This window comes from Leucoraja erinacea, unplaced genomic scaffold (assembly GCF_028641065.1).
Source record: "Leucoraja erinacea ecotype New England unplaced genomic scaffold, Leri_hhj_1 Leri_614S, whole genome shotgun sequence".
Classification (NCBI taxonomy): Eukaryota; Metazoa; Chordata; class Chondrichthyes; order Rajiformes; family Rajidae; genus Leucoraja; species Leucoraja erinaceus.
In genome coordinates this window covers 48,622-58,971 of record NW_026576525.1, presented here as the reverse complement: position 1 = coordinate 58,971, position 10,350 = coordinate 48,622, and the positions used below count along the sequence as shown (strand labels likewise).

Below are 10,350 nucleotides of genomic sequence, written 5' to 3'. Positions count from 1 at the left end.
GAACCTACGTGAAGCTGCATTGCTTCAATCACAAGGACGTCCTTCCTCAAAATAGGAGAACAGAACTGTACTTTGCAGGGGATGCATATCTGGAAAGAAACAATGGGTGACGTTTCTGGTCGAGTCTCTTCTTTACACTGTGAGTCAGGGGAGAGGGAGACATAGAGATATGGAAAGGTAAGGTATAAAAATACAGATCATAGGGGATGATAATCATGGAAATGTACATTGTTAGCTGTGGCGAAGTCGAGAAGGAGGCATACCATCAGTAACATTTAATCAGGAGGACAGAAAACGAGTCGGAGAATTGGAATACGGAGGGATGGAGAGAGAGGGATGCTTGTAGTTAGCCAAAGCAATATGCATACCGCTGGGGTGGTAGCTGCTCAATCGAAATATGAGGTGTTGGTTTCCGTTGGGCCTCAACCTGACAGGGGAGGAGGCCCACGATAGAAAGGTCACTGCGGGAATGGGAGGTGGAGTTAAAGTGTACAGCAAACGGTTGATCGCGTGTGCCTTGGCGTACTGACCAGACGTGTTCAGCGAAACCAACGCCAAGCGTGCGTTTAATCTCGCATATATATAGGAATCCACAACTGGAAAAGTGGTATGGTAGATGAGGCTCAAGAAGGTCCATGTGTACCTCTGCCTCACCTAAAAAAATGACGGGAGCCTTGGTGTCGAGGGGGGCGGTATTGGGACGTTGCATCTTCTGCCGTTGCAGGCAAAATTCCCTTTGGATGGAGGTCCTTTGGCGAGGATGGGATGAATAAACCATAGAGATGTGAAAGGACCTGTCTTTGCGGTATGCAGAAAGGGATGGAGTTGGAAATATGTGGCTAGTGGTGGGGTCCCTTTGCAGGTGGGCAAAATGTCGGACGATTATGTGTTGTATGCGATGGCTGACGGGGTGAAAAGTAAACATAGAAACATAGAAAATAGGAGCAGGAGTGGGCCATTCGGCCCTTCGAGCCCGCACCGCCATTCAATATGATCATGGCTGATCATCCACTCAGTATCTGTACCTGATCCCCTTAGCCACATCTAACTCCCTCTTAAATATAACCAATTAACTGGCCTCAACTACCTTCTCTGGCAGACAATTCCACAGATTCACCACTCTCTGTGTGAAAAAATGTTTTTCTCATCTCCTTCCGAAACGATCTCCCCCTTATCCTTAAACTGTGACCCCCTGTTCTGGACTTCCCCAACATCGGGAACAATCTTCCTGCATCTAGCCTGCCCAACCCCTTAAGAATTGTGTAAGTTTCTATAAGATCCCCCCAGCGGTAAAGAGTAGTGGGGTCTCTGTCCCTGTTGGGACATGGGAGAGGGGGAACTAGAGCGGGGTTGCGTGATATCGAAGAGACTCGTTCACAGCGCGATACAGAAGAGACCCATTGTGATGCACAGCATTGGTCTCAATCTCAGAAAAGCAACGATTCCAGAAAGGAAATGGCTGTATCCCAATGAATTGTAACCAAGTATACAGTCGAAATTTCCTTTTCCAAGACTTCAATATCCTGAAATTTCCCCCAGTGTTTCTACAACCTTCAATAGTCGCAGTCTGTTCTTCCCCACATTGAATAAAATATATTGCCGTTTTTGTACATGTTGCATCTCGCTGATATGACTGACGTTGAACCTTGCATTTCACTGAACTGTCTGAGCCCGAGTCTCTCCCATTCCAACTCCGCTGATTTTGTTTATCGCACCAAATGGGCAGAAGAAAGATGTAGCATTGGACATCGGAACAGCATATTTAGGAATATGAAGAGGAAAACCATGGCTTAGACCAAACCTGGACCCTTGAAGACTGAAACAGGTGAATTTATTATCGGGAACAAGGACATGGCAGACGAGTTGTCAGGTACTTTGGATCCGTCTTAACTAAGGAAGACACAAACAATCTCCCTGATGTAATAGTGGCCAGAGGATCTCGGGTGAGGGAGGAACTGAAGGAAATGCACATTAGGCAGGACATGGTGTTGGGCAGAGTATGGAACTGATGGCTGATAAATCCCCAGGTCCTGATGGTCTGCATTCCAGAATACTTACGGAAATGGCCCTAGCAATCGTGGAAGAATTGGTGGTCATTTCCCAATGTTCTATAGATTCAGGAACAGTTCCTGTAGATTGGAAGGTAGGTACGAAAGGCAGGAAGAGTAAAAACGGGGAATTATAGATCAGTTAGCCCGAATCCGTCTTTGGGCAGATGATGGAATCAATTTTAAAAGATGAAATAGCGGCATATTTGGATAGCAGTAACAGGATCGGGCCGAGTGAACATGGATTTACGAAGGGGAAATCATGCTTGATTAGTCTTCCGGAATTTTTCGAAGATGTAGCTGGCATACCATTTGCTTTCTTCACTACCTGCTGCACCTGCATTCGTACTTTCAATGACTGGTGCACCATGACACCCAGGTCTCGTTGCATCTCCCCTTTGCGTAATCGGCCACCATTCCGATAATAGTCTACTTTCCTGTTTTTGCCACCAAAGTGGATAACCTCACATGTATCCACATTATACTGCATGTGCCATGCATTTCCCCCCTCACTCAACCTATCCAAGTAACCATGCCGTCTCCTAGCATCCTCTTCACAGCCAACACTGCCCCCCAGCTTCGTGTCATACGCAAACTTGGAGATGTTGCATTCAATTGCCTCATCCAGATCATTAGTATATATTGTGAATAGCTGGGGTCCCAGCATTGAGCGTTGCGGTACCGCACTAGTCACTGCCTGCCATTGTGAAAAGGACCCGTTTACTCTTACGCTTAGCTTTCTGTCTGCTAGCGTTCTCTATCCACATCAATAACGAACCCCCAGTACCATGTGCTTTAAGTTTATATACTAATCTCTTATGTGGGACCTTGTCGAAAGCCTTCTGAAAGTCCAGATATAACACATTCACTGGTTTCCCTTATCCACTCTACTAGTTACATCCTCGAAAAATTCTATAAGATTTGTATGACATCATTTACCTTTCATAAATCCATGCAGAATTTGTCCAATGAATTCACCACTTTCCAAATGTGCTGCTATCCCATCTTTAATAACTGACTCAAGAATGTTCCCCACCACCGATGTTAGACTAAATGGTCTGCAATTCCCATTTTCTCTCTCCCTCCATTTTTAAAAAGTGGGGTTACGTTACATTAGCTACCCTCCAGTCCTCAGGAACTACTCCAGAGTCTAAATAGATTTGAAAAATTATCACTAATGTATCCAGTATTTCTGCGGCTACTTCCTTAAGTACTATGGGATGCAACTTATCTGGTCATGGGGATTTATCGGTCTTTAATCCATTCAATTTACCTAACACCACTTCCCGGCTAACCTGGATTTCACGCAGTTCCTCCATCCCATTTAACCCCCGGCCCCTTGCTATTTCTGGCAGATTATTTATGTCTTCCTTAGTGGAGACAGAAGCAAAGTAGTTATTCAATTGGTCTGCCATGTCCTTGTTCCACCATGCCAGTGTTACGGAGACACGAGGGGGTTTCTAATGTGTAAAGTAATAAGCTGGAGTTCGAAGATTGGAGTAACGAGTCGGGGGAAACTTGGATGTATCTTACAGTTTTGGTCTCCTAATCTAAGGAAGGACATTCTTGCCATAGCGGGAGTACAGAGAAGGTTCACCAGACTGATTCCTGGGATATCAGGACTTTCATATGAAGACCGGCTGGATAGACTCGACCTGTGCTCGCTAGAATTTAAAAGATTGAGGGGGGATCTTATAGAAACTTACAAAGTTCTTAAGAGGTTGGACAGGCTAGATGTAGGAAGATTGCCCCCGATGTTGGGGAAGTCCAGAACAAGGGGTCACAGTTAAGGGTAAAGGGGAAATATGTTAGGAGTGAGATGAGAAAAACATTTTTCACTCAGAGTGGTGAATCTCTGGAATTCTCTGCCACAGAAGGTGGTTGAGTCCATTATCTATTGCGGACAACATTTGACCACGCCCTTTACTCTAAGCGGCCAATCATCGGCCATCCACCACTGACTGTGTTACATAGCACCTAGCAACAATTCTCCCGGCCGACCAATCAGACGACGGGCCTCCCCCATAATGGCGAGGTATAAATAGCGCGACCGGCGGCGTCAGCCAGTCATTGTCGAGGACTGCGGTGATCACCGGACATTATGGTGGGTGACGAGGTAGAATTCCGAGGACCGCCGCGTTCCATGGAGACAGGCAGCTGATTGGTGAACGGGAGCCCTCTGTGGGCGGCGTGCACCAATTGGAGAAATGCGAGCGGTCCTCAGAGAATCCTGTTATCGCCGGGAGACCCAGTTGACAACGGGTCGTGCACACAGACGGGGGTGGGTTTCTTGTGACGGAATCGGGGGAGGCGGAGGGGGAGGAGTTATACTTCGAGCATAGGAAGAATCATCAAGCGAGAATGGGTGACACGCCGGGTGACTTTAAGCACCACCTTCTCTCAATCGTATCCACATCCGATACTAATCCCGTGTCCCCCCTCCCATCTCCACCGCGAGTGAATTTCAGTTCACGTCGGCCAGGCCGGGTGCCAGATCGGCAACGCTTGTTGGAAGCTCTATTGCCTAGAGCACGGGATGGACAGATGCCCAGCGTCAAGACCATCGGGGCCGGATCGAGACGGGGGCGGGCAAGCACGTACCCCGGGCTGTGTTGCTGTGTTCGTCGACTTGGAGCCCACGGTGATCGGTAATTTGGAGTGGCGGGCGAGGGCTCATGTCTCTGGGAATGTTTCAAAACCTCCCCGCGTCGCGAATGAAGGGCGTTGTGGCGCTAATTAATCCTCTGTTCCCTCTTCCCTCCCCTGAAGACGAGGTGTGGACCGGCACCTAACGGCAGCTCTTCCACCCCGACCAGCTCATCACCGGAAAGGAGGACAAGGCAAATAACGAAGCCAGGAGACACTGCTCGGTCGGCAAGGAGAGCGTGGACCTGGTGATGGGTCGCATACGAAAGACGGTAGGTGGACATTCAATGGAGCTTCCCAGAATACTTGTTTTACCACGGAACTTCCGAGAGTGCGTTCCTGTCCCAAGCGCCATCTGAGAACTGTATTTCCTGTCCTATGATATTTCCACACCTCAGGAAATGGGTTCTCAAAATGCACCCTACGTATATATATCGTATTTGCATAAATATCTATCAGGCTTCCGAAATGAATCATCCAGATTTGCCCAAGCAATCCGCGTAAATCATCTATATCTGTTTCCATACAGTATCACTCCATGATTCCATGAAATGAATTACATTATTTGAATACATATCTAGTCAGTCTCCGACAACAAAAATAATCCAGGTTTTTTGTTTTGCTAATAGCCTCAAATATGGGCATGATTCGAGAGAAACTCATCTGCGACCTCATCTAAGTTTGCACGTCCTGCCAGAAATGGAGCAACCAGAACAGCACATATTGCTCTCAGAGCTGTATATCGTTATTGACATGTCAATCCAAATTTAGCTCAGGTGTCCCTTGCTGTAACCCGTCGGAGGCCGATGAACATTCCGAATTTCGGAAGTGATTTTGACAGAAATGTGGATGGGAACTGTTCACGCGACTGGCGACTCAATATAGACAAACCTTCCCAGCCCTGACTGCCAAACAGATTAGCATTTAGGTGTTGGGATAGGTTATGAAAACCATGTCGCGCGATCACTCGAGTCCTATCTTCGTGCGCTAAACCTCAGATGTAGCTTGATAGCGTTCATCAGTAACGTCACATCCGGTCTTCTATTTAAGATGTCCGCTTGACTTCCACCCTAGGCCGACCAGTTCACCGGACTCCAGGGGTTCCTGATCTCCCACAGTTTCGGCGGCGGCACCGGCTCGGGCGTCACCTCCCTCCTCATGGAGAGACTCTCCGTCGACTACGGCAAGAAATCCATGCTGGAGTGTTCCGTTTACCCGGCGCCGCAGATCTCCACCGCCGTGGTCGAGCCCTACAACGCGGTGCTGGTCACCCACTGCACCCTGGAGCACTACAACTGCGCCTTCATGGTGGACAACGAGGCCATTTACGACGTGTGTCGGCGGAACCTGGACATCGAGCGCCCCACCTACACCAACCTCAACCGCCTGATCGCGCAGATCGTGTCGTCTATTACCGCCTCGCTGCGCTTCGACGGCGCCCTCAACGTGGACCTGACGAGTTCAAAACCAACCTGGTCCCCTACCCGCGTATCCACTTCCCGCTCGCTACCTACGCGCCCCTGCTTTCGGCCGAGAAGGCTTACCATGAGCAATTATCTGTCGCCGAAATCACCAACTCCTGCTTCGAGCCGGCCAACCAGATCTTGAAGTGCGACCCCCGCCAGGGCAAATACATGGCGTGTTGCATGTTGTACCGTGGGGACGTGGTCCCCGAGGACGTCAACGTCGCCATCGCGACCATCAAGAGCAAGCGCAGCATCCAGTTCGTGGACTGATGCCCGGCCCGGTACAAGGAGTGAAGGTTTTGAGGCAAAATTGTGCGAACCCGGTGGGGCAGGGACATTGGCTATATATGTCCGCTACCTCAGGTAAACGGCGCATCTAGAAATTGTAAATAGTTTACTGTATTCATCGACAATAATTGAACAAGTACCCCCCCCCCCTCTCACCACTGTGCCCTCCCTACTAATCACCCCAAGGCTATGTAGTCATCCCATGGGAATATTCTTACCCTGCCCTAACATTTGCAGGAGACATCCTGTCCTGATGCGAGCGCTCGGGATGGAGGATAGTGGGTGGATTTGAAGTTATTCACGAGCATGGAGACGATGCGCCGAAGTACCACTTTCTACCGGGTAATCGGTCAGTAAAATGACTGCAGGGAACATTGAGCTTCGATAGGGGCGGACGTAAAGAATTGGGTGCACTACTTAATTGCCACGTTCCCCTTTCCAGCGCCCTCGCCCGGGTAACAGGAGCTCTTTAATTCACACATAACACGGTTTACACTTCGGAGGGGTTGGGACGAGCTCGCATGTTCCAGGAATGGATATCCAATGTCTGCACTTTCCCTACCCCCGAAGGTGGGCATCAACTACCAGCCTCCGACGGTGGTGCCGGGCGGCGACCTGGCCAAGGTGCATGCTGAGCAACACCACCGCCATCGCCATGACCTGGTCCCGCCTGGACCTGAGGTTCGACAAGATGTACACCAAGCGGGCCTTTGTCCACTGGTACGTGGGAGATTGGCTGGAGGAAGGTGAGTTCTAGAACGCGCGGGAGGACATGGCGTCGCTGGAAAAGGACTATCAAGAGGTGGCCCTGGATTCCACCGACCTTGCAAGAACAGAGGAGGAAGGAGAGGAGTAGACACTAGCGGTTAAAATTAAAATGTTTATTCAAATATAACATGTATGCGACAGAGCAACGTTAGATTTGGAAAGTAGATTTAATAAGAAAGCATTGTAATACCTAAAATAAATGTAGTTGACAAAAAAAATGTCTTTTGACGTCTATCCGCTTGACATTTGAAATCCAGAGGACATTTTCACCGTATTGGGCGGAGAGGTGCTCGCTGGCGGCAGAACGACGGTTGCGACAGAAATTATCATCAGGGGGCGGTCATATCACTGCGAAACTGACTATTAGAAGCATGGGGTGTTGCAAGAATGGCCACACTCACACATGGTGATTAGTACCCATAGGCAAGAGAAACACTCTATACACATACTTATTGCGAGAGAGAGAGAGAGAGAGAGAGAGAGAGAGAGAGAGAGAGAGAGAGAGAGAGAGAGAGAGATATAGAGATATATATATATATATATATATATATATATATAGATATAGAGAGATAGATAGATAGAGAGAGAGAGAGAGAGCATAGGATAGAGAGAGAGAGAGCAAGAGAGATAGGGGATAGATTAGATTTGCACATAAAGATAGATAGATAGAGAGAGAGAGAGAGAGAGAGAGAGAGAGATATAGATATATATATATATATATATATATATATATAGAGAGAGAGAGAGAGAGAGATATATATATATATAGAGAGAGAGAGAGAGAGAGAGAGAGAGAGAGAGAGAGAGAGAGAGAGAGAGAGAGAGAGAGAGAGAGAGAGAGAGAGATAGAGAGAGAGAGATAGAGAGAGAGAGAGAGATATATATATATATATATATATATATATATATATATATATATAGAGAGAGAGAGAGAGAGAGAGAGAGAGAGAGAGAGAGAGAGAGAGAGAGAGAGCAGAATTCCACAGACTCACAACTCTCTGTGTGAAAAAGTGTTTCCTCCACTCCGTTCTAAATGACTCGCCTCTTATTCTTAAACTGCGGCCCCTGGTGTGGACTCCCCCAGTATCGGGAACATGTTTCCTGCCTCGAGCGTGTCCAAACACTTAATAATCTTAAATGTTTCAATAACAATCCCTCTCATCCTTCCGAACTCCAGAGTATACAAGCCCAGCCGCTCCATTCTCTCTGCACATGACAGTCCCGCCATCCCGGGAATTAACCTTGTAAACCTACGTTGCTTCCCTCAATAGCAAGAATTTCCTTCCTCAAACGATGGAGGAAATCAGCAGATTGAGCAGCATAACAGAGGAAAAGGAATTGTTGATATTTTGGGTCGATGCTCTGCTTCACAAATGATAGTGTAGAGGGCAGATCGCTGGATACTGCTGACTCCCTAAAGACACTTCCATTGACTACTGCAAGATCCTGCTTTAGTACATTTTGTACCAGCCACACATTAAGAAACTTGTGTAGCTTGAAGTTGCCAAATACCGTATGCTGATAATGGCGCTAAATTGGACGAGTCGACATACTTTTTGCGTCCTACTTTCTCGTCATCTACCCATTGGTGTGTTTAGGTATTTCTAGAGATGCGACTGACTAGGTGGTGTTTAAGAAATAACAATGCAATAGCACGATCCAGGTGGGGGGACGACAATAGTATTAGAACACGAACCAAGTGTGTTTAATGGTCTTATGCACGGGCAACGGAACAATTAAATGATTCATTGCTGCAGCCTAACGGGTCGGTTAACGCAAACACACAAATACAAGTATAAACAGCATGTCGTAATCCCTGACACCGGTACTAACCAATAATCCATCTATCTCTGCCTTGAAACAAATGATTGGAGTATTGTTGTCATTAACATTTCCGCTCTGAAATATACCAACTGTCTAGCCGGTGTTAAAATCTTCAGCGAAACACTAAGTGCTGGGGAAAGTCAATGGGCAAGGCAGCATCTGCGGAGAAACATGAGGGGGGACCTCATTGAAATATGCAGAATAGTGAAAGACTTTGAGAGGGTTGATGTGGAGAGGACGTTTAACCTAGTGGAGCAGTCTTGGACTAGAGGTCATTCCTTATTGGCATGGGAAACAACATGCCAATAAGGGATGAATCGTTTGATTAAAAAATCCGGCGTCAGCGAGTTATCGAACACATTGTGTCCAAGCCGCGCGTGAAGTAGTCGGGCCATTTGCTAATCCCATTTCCTGCCCCGATGTGATTCGGATCTGCGCTCTTCGGTTAAAGCGAGATATGAGATAGTCTGGGAGAATGGCATTATTGTGGTGTATTAGATCACGGTGGATGTGGGTAAAGTGGCCCGTCGTCTCTTCAGGATACAGGACTCACAGATTAGAGGGAATAGTCTTCCGGTTAGAGGGGCGAGATTAGTGAAGGGCAGTTTCTCACTTAATGGGGAGTGCAAGTCCGGAACGAGCTGCCGGAAGAAGCGAATGGAGCGGGTGGAGGTAAGATTGTTTTTACACATTTGGACAGATATATGAACTGGTAAGGTTGCGAGGGATATGGGGTAAATACAGGTAGGTGGGACTAGCCCAGTAATATAATCTGATCGGCATGGACAAGGTTGGCCGAAGAGCCTGTTGCGTGCTGTACAGTTGTACGACTCTATGAAGTCGTCCCGTTGCCTTCTCTGACCCGGCTAATCGAGTGTTCGATCTCACACTTCCTAAATTATGTAATGTCTCTGTCCCACTTAGGAAACCAGAACGGAAACCATTGGAGACTTTGAGCCCCACCTAATGTTTCCGTGCGGTTCCGGTAGTTCCCGGAGGTTTTTGTCATCTCCCTACCTGCATACACTACCTGCAACGTCCGGCAACCACCTGCAACCTCCGGGAACCACACGGAAACCTTGGGTGGGGCGTAACGTCTCTAGAGGTTTCCGTTCAGGATTCCTAAGTGCGATAGGGGCATTACAGTCCCTGCTTCTGCCACTCCTTAGCGACGTGACACGTGGGGCCTGGCTGCCGGGGTATCGTGTCTGGATGTCTCATGTGTGGGTTCTCCAGCAGGTTTAAGATTCTGGTATCCACATGATAGGGTGGACGTGCGTGCACTGGAGAGGATGTAGAGAATATTCGCC

The 10,350-nt window shown here is 47.9% G+C and overlaps 1 pseudogene; it reads left to right on the top strand.

The window, feature by feature from the left end:
- The first annotated feature begins 871 nt into the window (after positions 1 to 871).
- LOC129694308 (tubulin alpha-8 chain-like) lies at positions 872 to 7,304 on the top strand (annotated as a pseudogene).
- Positions 7,305 to 10,350: the final 3,046 nt, after the last annotated feature.